The sequence below is a fragment of the Heptranchias perlo genome, chromosome X (genome assembly GCF_035084215.1).
Source record: "Heptranchias perlo isolate sHepPer1 chromosome X, sHepPer1.hap1, whole genome shotgun sequence".
In the NCBI taxonomy this organism is placed as follows: Eukaryota; Metazoa; Chordata; class Chondrichthyes; order Hexanchiformes; family Hexanchidae; genus Heptranchias; species Heptranchias perlo.
This window is the reverse complement of record NC_090370.1, coordinates 9,322,501-9,349,671: the sequence shown is the minus strand read 5'-3', so window position 1 is coordinate 9,349,671 and position 27,171 is coordinate 9,322,501. Positions and strand designations below refer to the sequence as shown.

General features: G+C 44.5%; 1 long non-coding RNA gene across 3 annotated transcripts in view; it reads left to right on the top strand.

Moving 5' to 3' along the window:
• Nucleotides 1-14,205: 14,205 nt before the first annotated feature.
• LOC137306953 (uncharacterized) overlaps nucleotides 14,206-27,171 on the top strand; it is a 225,362-nt gene continuing 212,396 nt past the window's right edge. For 2 of the 3 annotated variants that reach the window (XR_010958971.1, XR_010958972.1), the window contains exon 1: nucleotides 14,206-14,333. This is a non-coding gene — a long non-coding RNA (uncharacterized lncRNA). Of the gene's footprint in view, nucleotides 14,334-14,685; nucleotides 14,838-27,171 lie in introns of those variants that run through there. The other variant, XR_010958973.1, reaches the window with a different exon arrangement.

Here is a 27,171-nt window from a genome sequence, read left to right as displayed (position 1 = left end):
AACCTGCCTAAACTGATGAAGAGAAGTAGCGCAAACTGAATGATTTAAGCTGGGGCTGGCAGGAAACGACGGCAAGTTAATTGCCTCTTCCAAATAAAAAAAAAAGCAGACATCTTATGGATGATTTTTTACAAAATAATTTTTCAGTTCGTTTTTTTTTTGCTTTCCCCTCACCCGAACAGGATCTGTCATCCCTGACAGTGAATATCGGCAAATTAGATTGATCATGGTGGATCTCACAGCCGAGCCTAGTTCTGTCTTCACCTGACGTCCAAGCACATGGACTTTCCAGCAGAGAGGGTCAATAAAGAGTGATCAGGAGTAGGAAGCCTGGCTGCGTTTCCTTTCCCTAGCCCAGGGGGTGACGCTGAAGCCATTTGTACCCCATTTGTACCATTGCCCCAGCTGACATCAGCACAAATCAAGGACCTTCTTAATCTGTATATATTTCTCTTTCAAAACGCCCCATGCACTTACCAAACGCTCATCTGCTGCTGAAACCCTCATCCATGCCTTTGTTACCTCTGGACTTGACTATCCTGGCCGGCCTCCCATCTTCTACCGTCTAAAATTCAGCTCATCCAAAACTCTGCTGCCCGTATCCTAACTCGCACCAAGTCCCGTTCACCCATCACCCCTGTGCGCACATGACCTGCATTGGCTCCTGGTCTGGGAATGCCTCGATTTTAAAATTCTTATCCTTGTTTTCAAATCCCTCCATGGCCTCGCCCCTCCCTATCTCTGTAACCTCCTCCAGCCCTACAACCCTCCAAGATCTCTGCGCTCCTCCAATTCTGGCCTCTTGCACAGCCCTGATTTTAATCACTCCACCATTGGTGGCCGTGCCTTCAGCTGCCTAGGCCCTAAGCTCTGGAATTCCCTCCCTAAACCTCTCCGCCTCTCTATCTCTCTCCTCCTTTAAGATGCTCCTTAAAACCTACCTCTTTGACCAAGCTTTGGTCACCTGTCCTAATATCTCCTTATGTGGCTCGGTGTCAAATTTTGCTTGAAAACACTGCGGTGAAGCGCCTTGGGACGTTTTACTATGTTAAAGGCGCTATATAAATGCAAGTAGTTGTTGTTGAACCATTTGGGAGCACCACATTTCTAAAAGATTACAACATGAATTAAGGTTCTGAAAAGAAAATTAAATTTGCTACCAATTTTCTTTTCATTCCAGTCTGTGCTAATGATTTCTGATCTTGCTTGTTTGAGAAAAATGTCACTTCATGTCTTGGCCAGAGGTTTTGTTAGTGACAGTGGAGAATGGCACCCCTGATGGGAGCCAGTTTCATCTTAATCTTGAACATGTTTTTAAGGAGAACCAAAGAGTCAGCCCTCAGACAGTTTCCAACCTTCCTGCGCTGTTTACCTCAGGGTCAATCACTGACTTTTGGCTGAGGACCACTGGCCTTGCTGATGTCATGATTGAAGGCGTAGGCCTGTTGGGCCGAATGGCCTGTTTCTGTGCTGTAAAATTCGATGTAATTCTATGTAAGGCCTCTTCAGGAAATTTGCAACTCCTTTCATCGTGGAGTGACATGTCTGCACCTGCAATTCCTCATACAGTGGGGCTGATTTTCATCCCAGCCCAGTGCCGTAGCATAATGACTGACTTGTACATTGCAGAGTTTAGCTGGATTTCCAGGTGCAGCTAATTTGCACAGGATGGTGAGCACAAAGCCTGATGAGCTTTTAAAGAAGGATATTCATCCTTGTTAGCCCTTTTTAACAGACCAGCGGTTAGTAGGAATTCCCGATTAACTTTAACACGTTTGCTTATATTCTCAGCCTGTTTTAAATGTAAGCTTTAAATCAGAAATCTTTTTTTTGAACTAATAGATCTCCAGTTGCATCGCTCATGGGTGTTCTGGAGACTGACTTCAGAAATTTTTCAGGCGCTACGCGGCCTACTAAGGCCCCAAAATGGCGGGTAGGAAGCGCACGCACACATCCAACCGGAAGTGCACCGCCCGCCATATTGGATGAGGACAAACAAGAGGGTCATTTACTCGGGCCTGAAGCAGGGGTTAGCCACTGGACGAGACTTCTGAACTGTCCAGTTAAAATCACATCAGGGTCCAAATGATGTCATCGGACCCCTATTTGAATTTATTCGTGAGGCACCCACCTCATTCTGGCAGGTGTGTTTGCCACCAGCAGTCAGCTACAGAGTAAAAATAGGAGTCGGTGAGTCTCCGGCGGGAACGGAGTGGTAAGTCTATTTTCCCGATTTTAACCGCTCACCCGCCCCGTTCTCGTTGGGCGGGTTGGGCTGGGTTAAAATCGGGGGCCAAGGAACAAGGTGCCTATTCCACCTGCACCTCCAAAAATTGGACAACCCAATCTGCACCACAAGGAATTGATGTTTACATCTTCACAGCCTCCCACCAGGTATATATTATTTAAGTTTATAAAACTTAAATAAAAAAAATATTAAATACATCCACTTTTCTTTGGTTCCAGCCACAGATGACAGCTGCCCTGCTGCCACTTGCCCAGGTGGTAGAGAAACATACAGCTAGATGTGCAAAACAGGGATGTTCCCCTGTGTATACCCTTTGTGTATAAGCAGTGATTTTATTTATTTTTTTGCTTAAAGGCACAAGCCAACTAAATACAGATGTACTTGAGTTTCTGGCAATGTTTGTATTTATCCACCCCCCCCCCCCCCCCGCCAAATTCTTTCAATGTTTTTTCCCCTGTTTTGAATCCTCCCACATCACAGTCCTTTCCTTGGCTGAGAGTTTGATCACGAGGCCTGCTTAGAACCTTGTAAAAGCAAACAAGGGCATTTAGTGTGCTGATTATCGACTTTATCAATTGAGGTTGTGAAAGGGACAATGGTGGGAAAGCAAGGTGGGAAATCAGTGCTATTCCTACATCACTCAAGCACAGCTCCTAGTGAATCACTTTGTCAAGATGACCATGAACGAGGCTGTACCACTGGGCATCATAGCACCTACTTAGGTTGACCATGAACGAGGCTGTACCACTGGGCATCATAGCACCTACTTAGGGTTGACCATGAACGAGGCTGTACCACTGGGCATCATAGCACCTACTTAGGGTTGACCATGAACGAGGCTGTACCACTGGGCATCATAGCACCTACTTAGGGTTGCCAACCCTCCAGTTGCCCTGGAGTCTCCAGAAATTGAAGATTAATCTCCAGGACACTGTTGCGAGAAAAATCATCAGGGCATTTAAAAAAATTGTTTTTTTTTAAAAGAAAAACAATTCTTTGAACACTCTTTTGTTTATTAGTTATAAAAATATCAGACATGGGAAAAACCGCTGTTTGGCTGATAGTCAATAATCACCCAATCGGGTAACGGAAGAGTCTATTCACTTTCCAATTGGCCGTGGGAATGCAGTGCAAGTATGGGCGTGTTGGGCGACCAATGGCGGGAGTGTGGGGGGCGGGGTGGTTGGAGGCAGGAAGTCATGTGATGAACCCTCCAGGAATATGTCCAACCAGAGTTGGCGACCTTGCACCTACTGTGTGTCTGACCAGTGAGCATAACAGGGACGTGATAGAGGAAATGGCAGAAAAAGTGATGCTGTGGTCCACAGCATAATCGCCACACATTGTAGGTTAAATGGATTTTAGCATTTAATCTTGGGCTGTTTCCTCAAATAAATAAATCAACATTTACTTTCTCATGGCTTAAAAACAAGGTGCAGAATGGTTTAAATTTGGACGTTGTTCTATTTGCCAAATTTTCAACTGGAAGGAGAGGACTCAGGCTGAAACAGAGATTGTTTTGCAGTCTCACTGAATCAGCATTTCCTACAGCTACCAGTGAATCAATCTGGGGCCTGGGCAGCACAGAACTGGAAGGCATTAGTGTTCCTGTAAGTAGCTGCAGCACATGCTCAGTTGAAACACTCGGCTGACCCAGTCTGCTGACAAGTTTAACCCATTACAGCATATTTTATTTTTGCAAAAAAGGCAGATTGTTGGAATATCAGCTTGTCTTCTGTTATTATTTCAATGCTACAGGTCTGAATTGTTCTATCTGTATCAGTCGTGGCTCAGTTGGTAGCACTCTCACCTCTGAGTCAGAAGGCTGCAGGGTCACGTCCCACTCCAGAGACTTGAGCACAGAATCGAGGCTGACACTCCCAGTGCAGTATTGAGGGAGTGCTGCGCTGTCAGAGGTGCCGTTCTTCGAGTGAGACGTTAAACCGTGGCCCCTTCTGCCCTCTCAGGTGGATGTAAAAGGTCCCATGGCATTATTTCGAAGAAGAGCAAGGGAGTTCTCCCTGGTGTCCTGGCCAACATTTATCCCTCAACCAACATCACTAAAACAGATAGGTCAGTTGTTTGTTGGACTTTGCTGTGCGCAAATTGGCTGCTGCATTTGCTGACATAACAAAAGTTATGAAAGGAGCTACATAAACGCAAGTTCTTTCCTTTCTTACTGCAAGGCTGGTATCTGTGGAAGATGGGCAAGAACTGGCAGCCTAATGGGTATTAGGCGTTTACGACGTAGTGAGGAACTGGAGTCACATGCAGATCAGACCAGGGTCGGGATAGCAGGCTCCCTTCCCTGAACCAGCTCTCTTTTTATGACTATTCGACAGCTTTCATGGTCATTGTTTTTTTTTCTAGTGCTGGCTCACAAATCAGCCAATTGACATACTGTGCTGTTCTGGCACAGGCATGATGGGCCGAATGGCCTCCTTCTGTGCTATATCATTCCATGATTCTGTAACTATGCAACTGCTTTAATTAATCCTGTACAGTACTGAAAATACTTTGAAATGTTTGAGCCCTCATGGCACTCTTTTATTTCTGTCATCTGAAGGTATAGTGGCTGGAGTCATACCTCGCACAAAGGAAGATTGTAGTGATTTTTGGAGGCCAATCATCTCAGCCCCAGGACATTGCTGCAAGAGTTCCTCAGGGCAGTGTCCTAGGTCCAACCAGCTTCAGCTGCTTCATCGATGACCTTCCCTCCATCATAAGGTCAGAAATGGGGATGTTCGCTGATGATTGCACAGTGTTCAGTTCCATTCGCAACCCCTCAGACAATGAAGCAGTCCGTGCCCGCATGCAGCAAGACCTGGACAACATCCAGGCTTGGGCTGATAAATGGCAAGTAACATTCGTGCCAGGCAATGACCATCTCCAACAAGAGAGAGTCTAACCACCTCCCCTTGACATTCAACGGCATTACCATCGCCGAATCCCCCACCATCAACATCCTGGGGGTCACCATTGACCAAAAACTTAACTGGACCAGCGACGTAAATATTATGGCTACAAGAGCAAGTCAGAGGCTGGGTATTCTGTGGCGAGTGTCTCACCTCCTGACTCCCCAAAGCCTTTCCATCATCTACAGGGCACAAGTCAGGAGTGTGACAGAATACTCTCCACTTGCCTGGATGAGTGCAGCTCCAACAACACTCAAGAAGCTCGACACCATTATGCTTGATTGGCACTCCATTCACCACCGGCGCACCATGGCTGCAGTGTGTACCATCTACAGGAAGCACTGCAGCAACTCACCAAGGCTTCTTCGACAGCACCTCCCAAACCCACGACTTCTACCACCTAGAAGGACAAGAGCAGCAGACATATGGGAACACCACCTGCACGTTCCCCTCCAAATCACACACCATCCCGACTTGGAAATATATTGCCGTTCCTTCATCATCACTGGGTCAAAATCCTGGAACTCCCTTCCTAACAGCACCGTGGGAGAACCTTCACCACACGGACTGCAGCTGATCAACAAGGTGGCTCATCACCACCTTCTGATGGGCAATAAATGCTGGCCTTGCCAACGACGCCCACATCCCATGAACAATTTTTTTTTAAATAGACTTTGAGGTTAGCGGACAACTTCTCACACCTCCAGCTGATGTGTCCCTTTATCTTTTCCAACAACAAGCAAGGATAAGTTCATTCCGTCGGGTGAATCTTGTAAGTGGGCTCTCAATTGGGAAACTTAGATGAAAAGCCAAACCCCATGGTACAGGACACCAACAAGAGTAGGAGAAAAGATAAGGTAAATCCAGAAGTAGTTAGCTGATGTCAAACTTGGGTTTTACAGGTCTGTAGATTGGAGGAGGAAAGGAAGGCGGAGGGAGTTAAAGGGATCCATAGTTTTGAGGTCCTGGGAGAGATTAGAAGCTACAGGTAAAAGATAGAAAACCTAGCAGATGATGAGCTTTGTCTAGGAATGTAGAAGTACCATAGGCTTCCTCCTCTCTTGGCTACATTGTTGTGCAAAACAGTGGAAAATTACATTCTAAAAGATGGGTGATACTGCATAGGTCAGACCAACTAGCCCATAGAACAGTTTCAGCTGTTTTTACTGTATTTTGCATTGTTTGTGTGATTCTTCTGTCATCTCTAAATAAATATTTTGTATATGTATTCCTCCATATAATAGATACTATATTTGTGAATCCTCTATAATATGCTGTACTAGCCAATGGGATTGAGATGAGATCTTCAGTTTGACCAATAGCAAATTTTGGATATCCAAAATTAAATGCCAAAGAAACTACAATTCTCATCCAAAAATCATATTGTTGATGTTTTGTTGACCAATTCTGTGTTCAATTATCAACAATTCTTGAAATATTCTCAACAAATTCTGTCAATTAGTTAAGTAGTCTCCAAGATTTGCCAACACACATTTTTCCATGTTTTTGTTGAAAAATGTCAATGACTAATTTATTGACTAATATCCTGATCTTGATAACTAAATAGTGACTTAACCACATCCTACCATCACATTGAGTGAACCAGTGAATGACTCATAGGAGCGACTAAATCATTTATTATTCTCACTGACACCGACTTTGATCTTACTAAACTCCATGCAAAGTCTGTCAGGGATGTGTGGATTTCTTTGGGAGAATTTAAAATGAAATTCAGAAGGTGGTCACTGTTTTGAATCACTAATAGCTGGCTAGGTGCAAACAGAAAATTGTTCCTGTACCTTTTCATGAAAGAATGATTTATCCATTGTGGTTGTCTAATAATATGTAAATAGTGTGAAGCTCTGCAGGTGAAAACATATCTTAGTTTCTCCACAATACTCTAATTAAATGAAAGTCACAGGAAGTTATTTATATTTTTGAATTGTAATATTGTTAAACTTTGTCTGTTTGCCTGGGAATCTATCTTCAAGCATCCAAAAGCAACCTCATATGCTAATGAGTCAGTGTCTACTCTTATTGGGAAACAAAACATTTGAGAGATCCCAGGAAAGATGGCCCCAACAACCCAACTGCAAGATACTTCAAGTTAGCAGCTCGTTTTAGAGTTCTGAGATTTAGTCAGATGGATGAGATTCTGTAGCACATACATCTTGATTCAAATACAATCAACAAGACCAATATGAGACGAGGTCAAGGACAGGCAGTGCTTTTCTTGTTTTCCAAAGACTTTTCTTAAAAAGGGCAATGAACCCATTACAGTTTCTGTCAATTTATATTTAATATATTTGTATCTCAACAGTATTTGCTGAATTCTTTTGTGCTTCATATTTCCATTGAATTGTAAAATAAATATTTTTAGTTGCTTTAGCCTGTAAAGACTTTGGTCTGTGTTTAATATTCTGCCAATCCAAAAAGAGTATGAAAGTCCAGGCAGTATATTATTCACAAGATTATTACAGATGAGAAAGGCCATTCGGTCCATATTAATTCATCCATCCCCAGCACCCCCACCCACTCCCCCCATTGCAGCATCTAGTTGTTCCTTAAATGATTCCAAGGTTTGTACCTCCACCACTCTGCCCAGATATTCATTCCAAGTGTTGATAACTATCTCTGTATGAAGAAGAACCTCAAGTTTACTTTATTTTATGTAGAACTGAAGTAAGACTAATGGGTCTGCAGTTGTCTCTGTCTCTTATGCCATCCTTGTTAATAGCCTGTTTCCAATCTACTGGTACCCCGTCCCCCAGTGTCCATTGACTTCCTCATAATGATCGTCAGTGCCTCACAAATCTCATTGTTAGCCTGTTCCGACATTCTGGGATAAATGCAATGTAGCCATAGGGATTTATTTAAGCCCTTTCAGATGTCTAGAACTTCCATCTCATTTACATTGAAGTCCTGAATTTTGCCTTGGTACTCATTTTTTTTGGAAAGGGCATATTGTTCATGCCTTGTCTTGTGAATACTTTGAGGAAGTAATAATTCAGAATATTTACTATCTTGTGCTCATCCTAAGTTTCAAGTTCATTTCCATCTTTTAATATTCTCCACTCTTCTCTGTCAGCCCACTTGCTATTTTGTACTATGTTTTACCTCTGCAGCTATGCTTTTTTCTAGGTCTCTCTTTGCCCTGTTGATTAACCTTTCTGACATGTTTCTGTGTGATCCTATATTCATCCCAGTGAACCCAATCCAGTTTCTCCCTGCAAGATTTGCAAAAGTCATTTTCCTTTTCATTTCAATTTTAAGTTGTTAGTTCATTTAGGGACACACTTGTTTAGCCTGAGCGTCCTAATCTTAGGTATGAAGTTGTTGTACATGTTCAGCACTATTCCTTTAAAGGTGTCCCATTTGTCTTCTACTGAAATATTGACCAACATCCTCCTATTTGTATTAATTATTCCCTCGTTTCTTTGAATTGAGCTCTTTTTTAAAGTTATTGAACCTATGCTGGTCACTGGTATAACTGAATGTTAAACCTGATCATTCTGGGTCAAGATAAGTACTGCCTCTTGTGGCTTCCCTTGCACACCAAGTCATGATGCATTTTTTTTTACCAATCCTGACCCTAAACCAGTTGGATTTTCCCAATTTATGTTGGGTTGGTTGAAGTCTCCCATTAAAATAATTGTTAATCCACGGCAAAAGCAGATTATTATTCAAAAGGCAGCTTTCAGATCATAGCAGGATAGGTCTGCTTTCAGGAACTGCTGTGAATCCACTGCGAAAGAAATATATCCATTCAGTAACTGCAGCACGTTACCAGGAAGGATGATTGAGACCAGGACACCAGACTCATTTAAGAAACCATCTAGATGTTGTAAAGGGGAGATGGTAGGGTTGGTTTAAGGAAGGATGCGACAAAGGGGCTTCTTCATCCAAACTTGAGTAAAAACCTAAAATTGTAGCAGGGTCCATTGAGTTTCATACTGTTCAGTGTATTATTGTCAAATGCTGTACTAGTTTTAAAAATAAAATTATCTCACAGCTTAAGTTTACCTCCATTTTACTAACATCTTCATTTGTATGCCATTCTCATTAATATGAAGTTCTACCCTAACTGTGCTGAGTCCTTGTATTTTCAGTTCATTTCCTTCCCTATATTCCTCCTGACACCATGTGACAAAATTCCAACCCAATTGTGCATCCTGGTAAAATAGTTTCAATGAATAATTCATAAATATTTGAAATCATGCCACAAGAAGACTAGCTTCATGGTACATTTGTCTCTAGTTCACAGTTGAACGAGTAAGGAATGAGAGACAAGAAGCAGAAAGAGAATTGAATCCTCTGCAAAAAAATAGAAGTAAATAAAATACAATTTAATGCAATGATACCAAATCCTGTTTCAAACATTGTGTGCTCTTTAATACTCATTATAGAATATAATTAAAACGTATAAAGCCTTTGCAAAGGTTTGTAGCTCATTTGAACAACTCTCAGGAGACTGTCTACATGTCACAAGCTTTATTCCAAATGTCTGCTTCCCTCTCTAAGCACATGGTGCTTATATATCAATCCGAAATGGATCGATACAATTCTTGCATATCATTACACTTTTCTTTTACATTCACAGGTTAAATTTTTTTTTAAATTCTTTGAATTATTTATTGCAGCTCCTTTTTAATTCTTCGTCATGAATCTTCTTTCCACAAGGCTTTTGCCTTCAGCTGGCAGAGGGCAGACAACCTTGAAAAGCAACTTTATCCTGATGAACACTGACACAAGAAGACCGTCACCCACCAGTGTGAGGTGGGCAATGCCAGGCTCTCCCCACCATACCCACTGCCACCCTAGATTGGAATGTTCCAATAAGAAACTGTATTGGGGGGGGGTTGTAAAATGTCAAATTATTTAATTACTGATTTGAATACATTGATTTTTAAATTATTCTGAAACAAGAATATCCGAAATTGTGCTGCACTTGGGCTCAAACCCAATGGATGAAAAATGATGCAGTTGAGCTCCCCCTGATGGCTCAGTTGGTAACTGTTTGACCCACATAGCCATACCGACGAGGAGGGTTCTCGGCTCGATTCCCTAACCTGTGTTCAGTTAGCTGATCTCAGCTGGGGCAGCAGTCGGGACTCTGCAATTGCCCTCCATGTCCCAAGGATAGATAAGGGGGAAACAAATCAGCCAGAGTTCCTGCTCCTGAACAGTGATCCCAGCTTCCCCTCAACCCAGCTGGAAAGTAACCATATATGGACATCAGGCATTGAGGCACAAATTATTAAAAAGCTCATCTTTCTTCCCCAAACTTTTGTCATTTTTTCGGGAAGACATGCCCTTTTAAATTTCTTCCACATATGTTAGTAACATTTTAATGTAACTCAGTACCCATGAAACTTAACAAATTATTTAATTATCTTTTCTAATATGTTGATTTTAAATTATTCTGAAATGAAAAACAACAGTGAAGACAGGATTGGGTTCAGTTGTGATTCCTCCCATGGAAATATATCGCCGTTCCTTCATCGTCGCTGGGTCAAAATCCTGGAACTCCCTTCCTAACAGCACTGGGGGAGAACCGTCACCACACGGACTGCAGCGGTTCAAGAAGGCGGCTCATCACCATCTTCTCAATGGCAATTAGGGATGGGCAATAAATGCTGGCCTTGCCAACGACGGCCACATCCCATGAACGAATAAAAAAAAATAGCCTATTAGCACTCACTATCTTGGCTCATGGAGAATGCCCACTCGGGTGAGATACTTGGGAGACCCTTGGAACAGTGTCATAACTCAAGTCAGTGCCTTCAGGAGAGAAAGGGAACTTTTAAAATAAAAACAACATTTTATTTGTTGTGCTCATTAAGGTGAGGAATGTTAGTACCGTGGAAATGGAACACTTTTCATTTGGACCACCAGTTATTTGCAGGTCAAAGATCACACAGCTAGATGCAGAGTCAAGCTCCTTCCACAAATGCAACATTTTTCCATTTTGCACACCAGCCTCTTTGAGTAAAATTACCAACTCATGCTGAATTCGAGACAGTTTTGTGCTCTAGACCTATGCCCGCCAGGAACTGGATTGAGACTGTCTAGACTCATTTCATATACGACACTTACAAGTTAGGAGATAGAGTAGAGTTTCATCCCATCAGTCCAAGCTGGATTTGAACCCAGCGTCCCAGCAATGAAAGGCTAATGTCTTAACTCAGTATGCCACCAGTTCACAAAGATACCATTTATATCTAGAAAAGAATTCAGTGTTAGTTGTGCTGGTATTTATTTTAATATTTTGGAATTTATCAGGGAAAATGCTAAGACTGGAAAAAGATCACTCTTGTAAAATGAGAGCCTCTTATTAATCGGTGTACTACAGTAGTGTTACTGCGTCAAACCTTCTGAGGGCCATAATTGTTGTGACACCACTTCACCCACTGTGTCTGTCCCTATCAGTGTGTTTGTCCTTTGTTCGAGAATCACTTGTACAAAAACAAATCTCCAAATGGCACATTTCCCCTTTAAATACCCTATGGATCTTGGACTTGGCTTTCTGTTCCACATGGTTGCTTTTGGAAGTGCATTCGTTTTGATTTTAAGCAACTGTCAACATTTTTATAATGTTTTTATGCCAATATTTGCCTTTAAATTGCATGTATGCAATTGCTTATCGCGATGAATTCATTTTGCAGTGACACGCTGCTGTTAAAACAAATAAAGCCAGCATGGCGATATCGAGGAGCTTCTCATAAATGCCTCAGATGCGCAGAAAGAAAGCCCCATATCGACACAGGACAGCAAGCCGGTGGATTCTGAATTAATAGGATGCCAGCACACAGCCCCCACCCCCTGAGCTTTCCTAATATTCAGAAACCAGCAGCATCTCGAGAGGTGTGTGCATCATCTTTAATGTGTCTCTTCTCGCTGCTTTTTGGAGTCCAGCCAGAGAACTGCAGCTGCACCGTGTGCCTTTGTCGAGGGGAAATGGGAGCTGGAGAAAGATTCATCTCTTAAGTGTCAGAGAGAGACTGAGTGGGGATTACATCACAGAGGAAGTGAGGAATCTGCAGTGCACACGTGCTGAAGGGCTGAGCTGATGCAGCAGTTTTACCAAACTGCTTTCAATGGTAACTGCTGCACCATCTGGTGGAGAGATAAGTATTGGACTCCCCTTAAAGGGGCATGTCACAGTGAATGGTTCACAGCATTGCTGGTGTGATATCATGATTCTGTGTGCCGTTATGTAATTTGTCTATGGTCAGAATTAGATTATAACATACACTAGTGAGTTGAAATCACACAGCACAATATTAGTCTATTTTAATTGGCTTAACACCTTCATAGAAGCAGAAGACAGTAGGATTTAATTTGGTTAATACTGCAGTGTGTTGGTACTGTCAGAGTAATCTTATAAAAAGAACACTTTATTTTTGTATCTTCAACATGTACGCAGCAGCTGCATGGCACAAACAAAATGGTGGAAGCCCTTTGATCTTTTTGTCATCACTTCCTTTCCCAGAACGCCCCATACAACCCGCACATGCTCAGTACTGTGCTGTAATCTACAAATGCATTTGTTACTAATATATTACACCATCTGATTTCAGCCCATAGGTTTCAATTTGGCTTTGAATGTCGGTTCAAAGTTCAAATGTTCCTCTGAAATGTGTGGCATTTTTTATGATACCATTGGCATATCAAAGTGTTCAATCAGCAGTAAAATGCTGAGGAAAATGCCCAAAAATAAAACTTTCAGCCGTCCTCAGGCTCAAGGACTCCTCCTTTCCGCCAGCCCCAGCTGATCCAGGCAGCAGTTGCCTCTTAGGTCTCTCATTCTAACTTACCCACAGTGCACTGCGAGCGCAAAACCAGGAAATTCGGGCTGCAGTGCCACTGGCCCTCATTATAATATATTCGAATTGGATGGATGGGGACTTGGTGGACGGATTGCGGGAAGGGTGTGTTAGGAAATTTGGAGGGGGAGGGGAGGGATCTCAATCCAGGCAGCCAGCATTGGTAAAGCTTCATGCCAAGGCTTCTTCGACAGCACCTCCCAAACCCGCGACCTCTACCACCTAGAAGGACAAGAGCAGCAGGCACATGGGAACAACACCACCTGCACGTTCCCCTCCAAGTCACACACCATCCCGACTTGGAAATATATCGCCGATCCTTCATCGTCGCTGGGTCAAAATCCTGGAACTCCCTTCCTAACAGCACTGTGGGAGAACCGTCACCACACGGACTGCAGCGGTTCAAGAAGGCGGCTCACCACCACCTTCTCAAGGGCAATTAGGGATGGGCAATAAATGCCAGCCTTGCCAGCGATGCCCATATCTCATGAACGCATAAAAAAAAATGTTGCTACGACAGCAGGGATGTACCTTCTAGCTGCATACACAAGGTCACCTCTTCAAGAGTTTTTTTAATGGAATGTTTTCATGCTGAATGTTGTTGTCAAGATGGTGTGTCAACTGCAGCCATCTTGTGAAGTTTACGTGTCCTCTCTCACATCCCTGAAGGATGTTATACCATACGAAGGAACTAATATCAATGTTTTACTTGTAGTATATTGTTTCTGGAAGTAGCACCATTTTTAACGTCCAGAATCCGATGCTGGCAGTCTTCTATATTGACCCCGCTTTGTGCTACCACATGAATTTCTTCAGGAATTCTATCTTTGCAAATAACATTTTAACCATTTCATTCCACTGTCTGTCAGCCAGCCTGCCTTGCCAACCTGCCATGTAATGCAGCAACCTTGTAAAATCAGCTGGTTTAAGAGTTTTAACAGACTGGGTTAGTTCACCCAGTAAACACTAGAGGTGCCCTAGCTGCTGACTTGGGTTTGTACCTCCCAAGCAAGAGGTCACTCTGCACTGCTAATGTTTTTTTTAATAATTTTGACATCAACATGCATTTTCTGTACAGAGCATTGTATTATTGTACCTGATTTAAAAACAGTTATGTCGTAGAAAATTCATGGAATCTCGAAAGAGTTGGCCTATAGGTCACATGATGCAGGGGTTGTTTTCTATCACCATGATTGTAAACTAAGTGAGAATTCATTTTGGAATGAGCGCCTCTGCTTTTTATTCCTAACTTGAGAAAAATATTTAAATTACCGTTGTCTGGTTTACTCATTGGATTAGACAAGTCTGTCTTCTGTTGTGGAGTATACACTATCCTGCACTACGGTAAGTCCTCACAGAAAGAGGGCATTGCTTTCAAAGTAACTCAAACCTGTAAAATCAGCCAAGTGCAGCATAAATCAAATATACAGTTAATGATTTGCAGTAAAATGAACCAACGGTGATTCAACCCACTTGACCTTTGACTTCACCTGATATCACCTAATGGTTTATTTTCCGATTAATTGTGTGAGAAAAGTTCCAAATAATTGTTGATGTGATGAGTACTTCTCTGCTGCCCAACTGTTCTGGGACTGACTGATGTAACCCTTCCAAATTGAGGTTGAAAGAGAGACTCTCTGAAAATGGTGCAGTAGATTCACACCATGATCCCGAAAGTCATGGATATATAAAATTATTCAAGCCAAAGGCAGTATATAAAGGATGCAATGTGGAAATTCTGGACGTCTATCATTCATGGATGAATGTAAGGAATCTTACAACACCAGGTTATAGTCCAACAATTTTATTTTAAAATCACAAGCTTTCGGAGATTATCTCCTTCGTCAGGTGAGTAGTGAATGAGAGGTTCTCAAATCGCATATCTTATATTAGGCTGGGACACCATCACACCAATCAAAGGTGTTGTTGGTGTTCAGACAGGTTAGCCATGGAAAACAGTAGGTCCCAGTATGCTGAGTACACAATGTGTCAAATTACACAGACAGAGAGAAAGAGACCCGAAAGGCAGAGAGAGAGAGAGAATTTCCAGTTGTAATAAAAACGGATAACATTTTTTTCCTTGCTGGTGGGGTTACGTGTAGCGTGACATGAACCCAAGATCCCGGTTGAGGCCATCCTCATGGGTGCGGAACTTGGCTATCAATTTCTGCTCGACGATTTTGCGTTGTGTGTCTCGAAGGCCGCCTTGGAGAACGCTTACCCGAAGATCGGTGGCTGAATGTCCTTGACTGCTAAAGTGTTCCCCGACTGGGAGGGAACCCTCCTGTTTGGCGATTGTTGCGCGGTGTCCGTTCATCCGTTGTCGCAGTGTCTGCATGGTCTCGCCAATGTACCATGCTCCGGGGCATCCTTTCCTGCAACGTATGAGGTAGACAACGTTGGCCGAGTCACAGGAGTATGAACCATGTACCTGGTGGGTGGTGTCCTCTCGTGTGATGGTGGTATCCGTGTCGATGATCTGGCATGTCTTACAGAGGTTGCCGTGGCAGGGTTGTGTGGTGTCGTGGACGCTGTTCTCCTGAAAGCTGGGTAATTTGCTGCAAACGATGGTCTGTTTGAGGTTGGGTGGCTGTTTGAAGGCGAGTAGTGGAGGTGTGGGGATGGCCATAGCGAGGTGTTCGTCGTCATTGAGGACATGTTGAAGGCTGTGGAGAACATGGTGTAGTTTCTCCGCTCCGGGGAAGTACTGGACGACGAAGGGTACTCTGTTGGTTGCGTCCCGTGTTTGTCTTCTGAGGAGGTCTATGCGATTCTTCGCTGTGGCCCGTCGGAACTGTCGATCGACAAGTCAAGCGTCATATCCCGTTCTTACGAGGGCGTCTTTCAGCGTCTGTAGGTGTCCATCGCGTTCCTCCTCGTCTGAGCAGATCCTGTGTATTCGTAGGGCCTGTCCATAGGGGATGGCCTCTTTGACGTGGTTGGGGTGGAAGCTGGAAAAGTGGAGCATCGTGAGATTGTCCGTGGGCTTGCGGTAGAGTGAGGTGCTGAGGTGCCCGTCTTTGATGGAGATTTGTGTGTCCAAGAAAGAAACCAATTCTGAGGAGTAGTCCATGGTGAGTTTGATGGTGGGATGGAACTTGTTGATGCTATCGTGTAGTCTCTTCAGTGATTCTTCGCCATGGAAGAAAATGTCGTTGATGTATCTGGTGTATAGCGTTGGTTGGAGGTCCTGTGCAGTGAAGAAGTCGTGCTCGAACTTGTGCATGAAAATGTTGGCGTATTGGGGTGCGAATTTGGTCCCCATGGCTGTTCCGTGTGTTTGGGTAAAGAACTGGTTATCGAAGGTGAAGACATTGTGATCCAGGATGAAGCGGATGAGTTGTAGGATGGCGTCTGGAGATTGGCTGTTGTTGGTGTTGAGTACTGAGGCTGTTGCAGCGATGCCGTCATCGTGGGGGATACTGGTGTAGAGTGCCGAGACGTCCATCGTGGTGAGAAGTGTTCCTGGTTCAACTGGTCCGTGGGTGCTGAGTTTATGTAGGAAGTCTGTAGTGTCGCGACAGAAGCTGGGGGTTCCCTGTACGATGGGTTTCAGGATGCCCTCGACGTATCCAGAGAGGTTCTCACACAGGGTTCCGTTGCCTGATACGATAGGACGTCCGGGTGTGTTGGCTTTGTGTATCTTTGGGAGGCAGTAGAAGTCTCCCACGCGGGGAGTACGTGGGATGAGACACGTAGGATGCTTTGAAGGTCTGGATCGAAGGTCTTGATCAGTTTGTTGAGCTGGTGGGTGTGTTCTTTGGTCGGATCTGCGGGTAACTGTCTGTAGTGTTCCTGGTTGTCCAGTTGTCGGTATGCTTCTTTGCAATAGTCCGTTCTGTCCTGTATGACGATGGCTCCTCCTTTGTCCGCTGGTTTGATGACGATGTTGCGGTTGGTCTTGAGAGCGTTGATGGCGTTGCATTGTGCTCGGGTGACATTCTGGACTGTCTTGTGAGTGCGGCTGATGAATCTGGCATTGACGCATCTCCTGACAGCTTGAGCATACATGTCCAGCTGAGGGCAGTGACCCTCCGGAGGAGTCCAGTTTGACTCTTTCTTCTTCGGTTGCTGTACCGCGGATCCCTCTGTCTGCTGTTCCGGATCGTTGATTGTCTCATTAGGTTCGCTGCTGAAATCTTGGGATTTGTGGAAGAATTCCCGGAGTCTCATTCTCCTGATGAATTCCTCTGTGTCCGCCGCGAGACCGATGGGGTCCATTTTGGTGGTGGGGCAGAAATTGAGCCCTCGGCTGAGAAATTCGATTTCGTCTGGTTGAAGGGTGTGGTCGGACAAATTGACGATAGACTTCCCTGTGGTTGCAACTGTGGTACCAGGGGAGGTTTGGTTGATGCTGGTGGTGATGCCGAGTTTCTCAAGCTTCCTGCTCTTGGTTTTCATGTAGGCAGCGTAGTTCCGTTGCCTCGTCTGTTTGGCGGTGTCTCGTAGCTGGTCTGCTGTGTCCTGAGTACAGGTTGAGAGTATGAACTCTATCTTAGTTTCGAGGTTGCGGCGTCTGCTGTCGAGTTGGTGTACGAGATGGTTGCGGAGTGTGCGAGAGGTACGACGGCAGAGTCTCTCAGCGTAATCCGAGTTGTATGTCGACTTGAGTGGGTTCGTGATCTGTAGTCCTTTCGGGGTCTTGTCTGCTTTCTTGCAGCTCTGTAAAAACTTGATGTCTGTGTCGATATGCGCGATCCTCATGGATGAACAAACGTTATAAAGCATCTATTATTTAAATAGTGTGAATCCTTGTGAAAATGCACGAGGTAGTGAGAAATAAAACCCTTCCCCCCCTCAATGTGAGATCGGACTCTTTTTGGACACTTGTGATAAAATATAGCAAAGCTAGAACCAGCTAACAAGGACAGAGCACAGAAACCACAGCAGAGAGGATTTTATCAGTGTGACTTTTACATTCATGAAGGTATCAGTGGATACTTCTTTGTCACCCAGTATTGGTATCAAATATTTCCAGGTCAGGTATGGCATAACCAGCTGCAGAGCCAAGCTCTGTTTAATCTGCTCCAGCAACATGCCCAGTTAACCTCAGAAAGACACCCTCTATGCACCAGTATGAATTTTCCCACTTTCCTTTGAGTGAGATTGGTAGTGGAGGCAGTTTTGTGCTCTGGGGATTCACACCCACTAGGAACCGAGGTGAATCTTTCCAAACTCAATTCACATAACCTGCACGAGAGAGAGAAGGAACTTTCAGACTCGGCTGGATTTGAACCCAGGTACGAGAGGCGAAAGGGGCAGTGTGTTAAACCACTGCACCAGCACAGTGTTTCAGTGCCAGTGTGAGGGTAGTTGCGGGAATAAGTTCAGCTAAAGTAGACCACTTGTCAAATTTACACGGACAGAAAAATGGTTAGGATATTAAGCCGAGGCTAGAAAAAGAAAGAACTTGCATTTCTATAGCGCCTTTTACGACCCCGGGACATCCCAAAGTGCTTTACAGCCAATGAAGTACTTTTGAAGTGTAGTCACTTTTTTTAGTGTAGGAAACGTGACAGCTAATTTGCGCACAGCAAGATCCCACAAACAGCAATGTGATAAGGACCAGATTGTCTGATATAGGTATTGGTTAAGGGATAAATATTGGCCAGGACATCAGGGAGAACGCCCCTGCTCTTCTTTGAAATAGTGGCTGGAGGATCTTTTACGTCCACCTGAGAGGGCAGATGGGGCCTCGGTTTAACATCTCATCCGATAGACTGCACCTCCGACAGTGCAGCGCTCCCTCAGTACTGCCCCTCCGACAGGGCAGCGCTCCCTCAGTACTGCCCCTCCGACAGTGCAGCGCTCCCTCAGTACTGCCCCTCTGACACTGTGGCGCTCCCTCAGTACTGACTCTCCGACAGTGCAGCGCTCCCTCAGTACTGCCCCTCCGACAGTGCAGTGCTCCTTCAGTACTGCCCCTCCGACAGTGCAGCGCTCCCTCAGTACTGCCCCTCCGACAGTGCAGCGCTCCCTCAGTACTGCCCCTCCGACAGTGCAGCATTCCCTCAGTACTGACCCTCCGACAGTGCAGCGCTCCCTCAGTACTGCCCCTCCGACAGTGCAGCGCTCCTTCAGTACTGACCCTCCGACAGTGCAGCGCTCCCTCAGTACTGCCCCTCCGACAGTGCAGCACTCCCTCAGTACTGCCCCTCCGACAGTGCAGCGCTCCCTCAGTACTGACCCTCCGACAGTGCAGCGCTCCCTCAGTACTGCCCCTCCGACAGTGCAGCGCTCCCTCAGTACTGACCCTCCGACAGTGCAGCGCTCCCTCAGTACTGACCCTCCGACAGTGCAGCGCTCCTTCAGTACTGACCCTCCAACAGTGCAGCGCTCCCTCAGTACTGCACTGGGAATGTCGACCTGAGGTTATGAACTAACATGGCTGCTGATTCTTTGCAACCTAAACTCCTGTTCACAGGTTTTTACTTGTTGTGCTGGTCTTCTAGTGCAGATTGGTGCACTGGTTCAGACAGTATAAAGGATCTCTTTACTTTCACAATCACATAAAATCCAAATTATCAACAAATAAAGTCGAGGAAATGAGCTCTGCACTGTATTGATCTGCAGTTAGTATTAATCCTTGTGTTTATGCAGCAAATCATAATGAAACTATAGAGCTTGCTTCCAAACATAATGTCCTGCTAGGTATTGCATTAAGGATCAATAGTATCGCACAAGAGTGGAAACACTCTTAATGGACCTGGAACCCAACCAGACCTGCTCTCGGAGTAAAAGATACTCGATCGTTCGGGGGCTCGTATATCCTTTTAAAACAAATGCTTTAACTGAGGTGAAGCAATCAATTAGATTGGAGAAATATTTAAATAATGCTATCGAACGTACATGGGCAGGAGTGAATTACAGGCGTGCGAGTGGTGCTGGCTCAGTTCCGAGTGCACGTGTGCACGACTGATGTTACCGCGGAGATACGCAATAAGTCAAGAAGAAGCTTAAAAAAGACCATTTGATGAAACCCGAAAGCTTTACTTAGTGGTGAGGTTAACTACTATATGTCTTTTTACCAGATTTATTTTGAAAGTGAATTTAATTCTTCCTTATTTTCTTTGCTCCCCACCCCCACCTCCTCTCCTGCAGTTGCTGACTGCTGCCGACGGTATAACTCAGTGAGTGCCATTCCCCCTCCAGTACCGTAACCAAGTGGGCGTGTTTCATGCGTTAGCTTAGATAATTGTAAACAATTTTACAACACCAAGTTATAGTCCAACAATTTTATTTTTAATCCCACAAGCTTTCGGGGGCTTCCTCCTTCCTCAGGTGGTGTGAAAAATAAAATTGTTAGCTTAGATAGTAATCGATGGGCTGGCCACTTCCCTGTGGAAGGGGCAGAGAGAATTAAAGTGAGCATTTAAGGTAATTGGCAAACCAACCAGAGGGGAGATGAGGAGAATCTTTTTTTTAAACCCAGCGAGTTGTTATGATCTGGAATGCACTGCCTGAAAGGGCGGTGGAAGCAGATTCAATAGTAACTTTCCAAAGGGAATTGGATAAAGGGGAAAAATTTGCAGGGCTATGGGGAAAGGGCAGGGGAGGGGGACTACTTGGAAAGCTCTTTCAAAGAGCCGGCACAGGCACGATGGGCCGAATGGCCTCCCTCTCTGCTGTATCATTTTATGATTCAATGATTCTAAGGTGGGTAGCTTCATTCTATCCTTATCTGACATCCACTTTCCAACAGTGGTCACTCGATAGCGATCAGGAATTAAACCCCTTTGCCCCCCCTCATTCCCTGCCCCATAGGACTGAAGCCAATTGTGACATCCCCAACTGCTATCCTGGATTACTCAGCACAGATTGGGCATCAAGGCCTTTGTGATCTCTATTATTTGGTACCATACTAATTGGTTCACTTACCCAATGGGCCAAGGACGGAGCTGTACCACCTTATTGACTATTTATTCAAAGGGTTTTGACCCTTCTTGACTTTTAAGTACTTTTCTCCCAATGCAGGGAATGTGTTATTGTATTTTCTTTTTTAAAAAAATCGAAACATTTTGCTCTGGCCTCATACACGGGTTGAACAATTCCACCAACCACACTGATGCTTTCAATCTCGGCCATATGTTTCTGCTTTTTATTATATTGTTTTCTTCTATGCATGGGTGGGCCTGGTACTAAGAAATTCTAAAACGATCATTGATGTCCCCTTTAAATCTGCCATGTCTTGCTGCAATTGGTAGCTCTCAAGAATTGCCTATCGTTTCAAGTACTTAAAATGAGTCTTGATGACTTTTAGGAGTGTCGTGACTCATGCAGCTGCTTGACCTGGAGAGTTCTGGACCCAATACCAATTTGATTTAGAGCAGGAAAACCATAGGAAGTTTGAGTATCGACTCTGCAGGTGCCACACGACGGCCTCCTCAACCAAAATCAGCTCCCTGTTCCCAGATCCAACACAAGAAGCCCAACTGCATGCTGCTGAGAAGCTTCCTCAACCGGCCCCCAACACAAGCCGGCAGGATCAGTGATCACGGTAACAGCTGGTCTTCCAGCTACTCACACTTCAGTCGGGCCGCCGTAGTCATTTAAAGAGGGCCCTGGAGATTTAGGGCCTGGAACCTGGCTTGACCCCAAAGGCCATCACTGAACATGGAGACCAGGATCTCTCAGCCAATCCCCCCTGGAAAACCATGCTCTTCATAGTCTCCAAGAAGAGGCCAACAGGAGCCCAGAAATAGTGGAATCACTGTCTTCCTGGACAGACGTCTGCACCACCCTGAAAATCACTCCAGGCTTACCAGTCCTTTCACTGATCAGGCAGAATGGAGAGCCCTGAGAGACATTTTCCACAGGCTGGTTCTGAACCCAGCACAGCAAAGACATTACCAGACTGGGCCAACTCCTGGACACGGGCTAGATTATGCCCTTTCAGCAACTGGGAGACAAATTTTACCTCACCCAGTGTGACCTACTCCAGCACCTCCATATTAAACATTTCCTCCAAAACCCAGCCTCGTGCAAAAACAAACTCTGTGCGTCAGGAGCCCACTCCCGGAAACCTGCACAAACAAGCTCCTCCGACACAGACCCGGACTGCTAATCAAGAAATTTGAAGGCGGGCCACAACCTAACAGCACCACCCCACCCCACCCCATTCCAAATGTTCCAGAAAAAGAAGACCCACCATTATACTAGCCAGGCCTTTGATATCTCCTCACCTGGCCAAACTGCGTGCACTATCATGAAATCATCCTGACCTCTAAACAGTGCACTGTTTTCAATGTGGGCACAACTTACCAACTGCCGTAGTGCACTAATTTGTATCTCTTAGTATTGTGTGACAAACTGTACAGTGCCTTCATGAGGGGTCATTTTAACGTAACCCGCCCGGCGAGAAACTGACTGTAAAACGATCTGATTCTATCGGGCGGGTTAGGTTAAAGTTACCTCCCGTAAAATATATGGATACTACGTTAAGGGAAATAGTTTTTAATAAATATTGTTGTGCATTATACTGAAGGATAAGAAAGCCCTTCAGTTTGACTCATTCCAGATTTATATATTGGAAAAAGATCCCTTATGTTTTAACATATTCTGCATTTTGTAAATCAAAAGTTAAATGTTGATCAAACACTTCTTTCTTGAAGATAGTAGCAGGTGTTCCGTTCAGGCAAAGAAAGAAAGACTTTCATTTCTACAGGGCTTTTAACAACCTCAAGATGTCCCAAAGCACTTAAAAGCCAATGAAGTATTTTTGAAGTGTAGTCACTGTTGTAATGTAGGAAACGCGGCAGCCAAATTTGCACACTGCAAGCTCCCACAAACAGCAATGTGATGATGACCAGATCATCTGTTTTAGTGATGTTGGTTGAGGGATAAATATTGACCAGGACACCAGGGAGAACTCTCCTGCTCTCCTTTGAAATAATGCCAAGGGATCATTTACATCCAGCTAAAAGGGCACCTGAAAGACGGCACCTCCGACAGAGCAGCACTCCCTCAGTGCTGCACTGGGGTGTCAGCCTAGATTATGGGCTCGAGTCTCTGGAGTGGGACTTGAACCCACAACCTTCTGACTCAGAGGTGAGAGTGCTACCCACTGAGCCAAGGCTGGCAGTGCAGGAAGAGCGCCCATCTGCCCTTTAATGCAGTAACCTGCCCCCTCCCATGTATTCCTGGGATCAGCCTAACTAACATAATGTCGGCAGTTCCTAGAATTGAAAATACCTGTGATTCAGAGCTTGCAGGTTGGTGGATAGGAAATCTGGAACTGCTGTAGGATTTAAATTGTCTGCCGCAGGTTAAAGGGGTTTCTCCATTCTGAACGTTTGGTGGTTCACAATGTCTGCCAGGAATGCAATTGGCCCAGACATCCACGTTTTTGAATAGGCTCACTAAATTTCTTCTGGAGAAGTGAGACAGGAGGAGGGGGACTCTCTTCAGGACAGGACTCCCAGGCAAGCTGCTCAAGGTGTAACCTATTTTTTCACCCAGAGGGTGGTGGGGGTCTGGAACTCACTGCCTGAGGGGATAGTAGAGGCAGAAACTCTCATCGCATTTAAAAAGTACTTGGCTACGCACCTGGAAGTGCTGTAACCTACAAGGCTACGGACCAAGTGCTGGAAAGTGGGATTAGGCTGGGTGGCTCATTTTCAGCCAGCGCGGACACGATGGGCCGAATGGCCTCCTTCTGTGCCGTAAATTTTCTATGATTCTATTCTATGATTGGAAAATCTAGGCTAGTTCCTTTAAACACCGAATGCTGTTCACATCATGAAAATTGACTTGGAGGAATGACTGAGCTTGAGGGTGTGAGAGCTGAATTAAAGGGGCACCTACCCTATAAAAAGACATTAGCTGAAACATTTTTTTATGATTTAGGGAAAAGCCTAAGTCCCATGTATTATTTTCATCGGCGTGATGTCACGGACAAGTAAGGCAATGTTGCCTTTTGATGTAATTTACATCATTTTCCTGTTTTAACAAATGAGGAGGGCCAATGGGTTTGTCTCAGGATCATGCACCATGCACCATGGGGCTACCAGAACCTATACACCAGCAAGAGTGGGTGCCTTTGGAGGAGGGGGTGGAGGAGGAGGAGCGTGAAGTTTGCCAAATACTTTATCATAAAGCCTTTCAACATAGACAGTTGAAAAGACAAATTCACTGAAGCATACTGTGTTAATGAGTGAATCATTATTGATGTTAACTCAACACTTATTTTCTCAGTCTCAAACCCAGCAATAGAAAACTCTGATTTGTTTAAAAAGGGGACTGGTGGGGAGAATGCTCCCCTTTAACATTACCTCAGTTCATTGGGACTTCAATCCAACATCACAGGGCCCATTTCCTATAATTGAGAATCTGACCCCAGGTACATCATGTTAATTTCTGAATTGAAACCCTTCAACATGCACCAACAATAATGCCATTCTACATTCGCAGGACAAACCTGGCCCACTCGCACATCTGTCCCGCTCCTACGTTTTAAGTGGTGGGGACTTCAGACTGTGGACAGGGTATAAAGTGGCAGAGCTTTGTGAATCCTGTGAATTCATGACGCTCCTTAACATCAACATACATTGTCAGCATTTCAATCTAAGTGTCTGCTTTTAGCATTTCAGAAGCCAGTCTCTTTTTCCACTGGAATTGGAGGTTGTTAGTATCAACCAATCTTGCTTTCATCCACTGTTGCTTGCACACAATCTCCCTACTGGATACAGGGAGGATGTTTCCCCTGGCTGGGGGGTCCAGAATGAAGGGTGACAGTCTCAGGATACGGGGTAGGACATTTAGGACTGAGATTAGGAGAAATTTCTTCACTCAGAGGGTGGTGAACCTGTGGAATTCTCTACCACAGAAGGCTGTGGAGGCCAAGTCACTGAATATATTTAAGAAGGAGCTAGATAGATTTCTAGACACAAAAGGCATCAAGGGGTATGGGGAGAGAGGGAATATAGTATTGAGATAGAGGATCAGCCATGATCACATTGAGCAGGCTCGAAGGGCCGAATGGCCTACTCCTGCTCCTATTTTCTATGTTTCTTGAGGCAAAAAGCTTTAAGATGAGTTGATGGTTTCTGAGAAGCAGTATTACAGATGTGTCTATTTAATATTACTCCCCCAAAAAAGTTGTAGATAACAAGTAAGTTGTTATAATGTAGGTTTTTTTTTAATATTCCCTCATGCCAGCTGTTGTCTTGTGTGAAAGTTTATTTTCTTCAAGACTGGATGCAGCTGCTTGTTTGGAGGATGCTCTCTGAGGTGAATCCGTGCATGGTTTCATTTGAACATTCCTGTCACTGCACTTGTCGAGTTAATAGGGTTTGGAAATAAACTAGGGAGTGGACTCGGTGCAGTGATAGGTTTTACGTAATTTAACCAGGTATTACAGCGTACTGCTGTGATGCAGACCACTGGCCTCTTTGTGTGTGAACTGTGGCACTTGATTATGTTCTGTCACTTTAAAAGCAGCTTTCAATTTGTTTACACCGGTTTTTGTTTCCAGTGCAAGAAAATAATTTTTTTTTGTGTGACGGGGTCAAAAGGGCGATTATGGGCTAGAAACTAATGTTGACGATAATAGTGGACAAACATTTCGTGACATTCCTCTGCCTGTTATTTCAACAGAGGCATTGCCCTGTTTACTTTAAATGGGTTAACTCCTCCATTTAAAATAGCAAAGGAATATCTCGCATTTGTCTGCTGTTATTGACGACAGTAATTTTTAGCCTCGTGATTTAAGGCTAAAAAAGAAACAGAAAATGTTTGAAATGCACACAGGTTGATTAGCATCGATAAGAGGAAGAGATGTTTGGGTGTGACCCTTCATCAGAACTCCATTCTAAGTTTCATTTACAATGATACTGGCTTGCTTCTATCCCTCTGGAAGCTACTCAAATAATATTTTTTTAAATTTCAAGCAATTGAATCAGCATATTGTCAATCCAAATGATCTCCCTGCCTCTGCCTGTGCCTCTGGGCTGCCATGGAGTCCAGGAGCTGGGTTTCTCCTGTGAATGTAGAATGGACTATCAATTGGCATTAATTGATCTTCTCCCTGGGCTACGATCCTTCCCTCCCTCTGATCTCTGGCTGCGGCCTACTGCAACAGGCCTTCCTGGCTGGCATGAGGCTGACTGCCAGGCACGAAACCCAGAAGTACCATTGATGGGCGATCGCGATCCGCCCACTTACCTTCTGGAAAACTCCCCCCCCACCCTGCTCTCTTCCAGGCTGGAAGTTGAAATTTATCCCGATGCATCTGGGGTCAGATTCCCAATTATAGAGACTGGGCCCTGTAAAGTTGGATTGAAGTCTCAATTGGTACTTTTATTTTCATATTTAAAATATCTTCCAGGAGAAGTTATTTTTGGAGTGAAAGGCAGAATTGCAGTAGGTTCCAAGATGTCAGAAAATGCACCTAATAAAGTGGTAGAAATCTGGGGGGGGGGGGGGGCCATGCCCCCAAAACTCCCCCCCCCCCCCCCCCCCCCCTGCAGAAAATAAATCTCACGGCCTCAGCACTCACTTTAGTAATTTCTAAATCCACTGCTGTATCAAACTGCACTTTTGTGTACTTTAAGGTCTTTGTTCTTCTGCAATAAAAGTGGTGGAATTTTGGGTATTCCTGCAGTTTAGGCTATGACAAGCCCGTGTCCTACTGCACTTTCAGTCTAACTCCTTGTCTTCACATGTCATAGAACTTGTTTTGGGGCTATGTCTTGCTTTTTTGAAGCTGGTGCTCAGATTTTGCTGGTTTTCCAGGTTGCCATATGTGCATCAGGTGACAGCCATTTTACGAAACAAAAATTTGTGAGGTAAGAAGACACCTAAAAAGTTGCTGAGGGATTCTTAATGATCCCAATAGGAGTAGCTGGATCACTAACGACTGCAAATTAGATGTTTCAGTAGAATACTACTATTAGAAGCCTGCTCTTCCTACATTCAGGGTCCATCTGTTCAACACTTTCACCTGGCATCAGTGTTATTTGGAATGCCTTCCATGATGATGCCGCCTTTTGCCAAGTCCAAACCTAACCTGGACAAGTAGTGAAGGTTAAGGCTTTGAGTTCTGCGATTTGCTTTGCTGATGATGAAAATTCATTAAAACGCTTCATAACTTCAATAATTAATGTCTATACCTCATGGGGAGGAACATGTTTATGATTTTGCTACACCTAACACTCTGGGTAATTCTTCCTCACCCCCCTGCCCA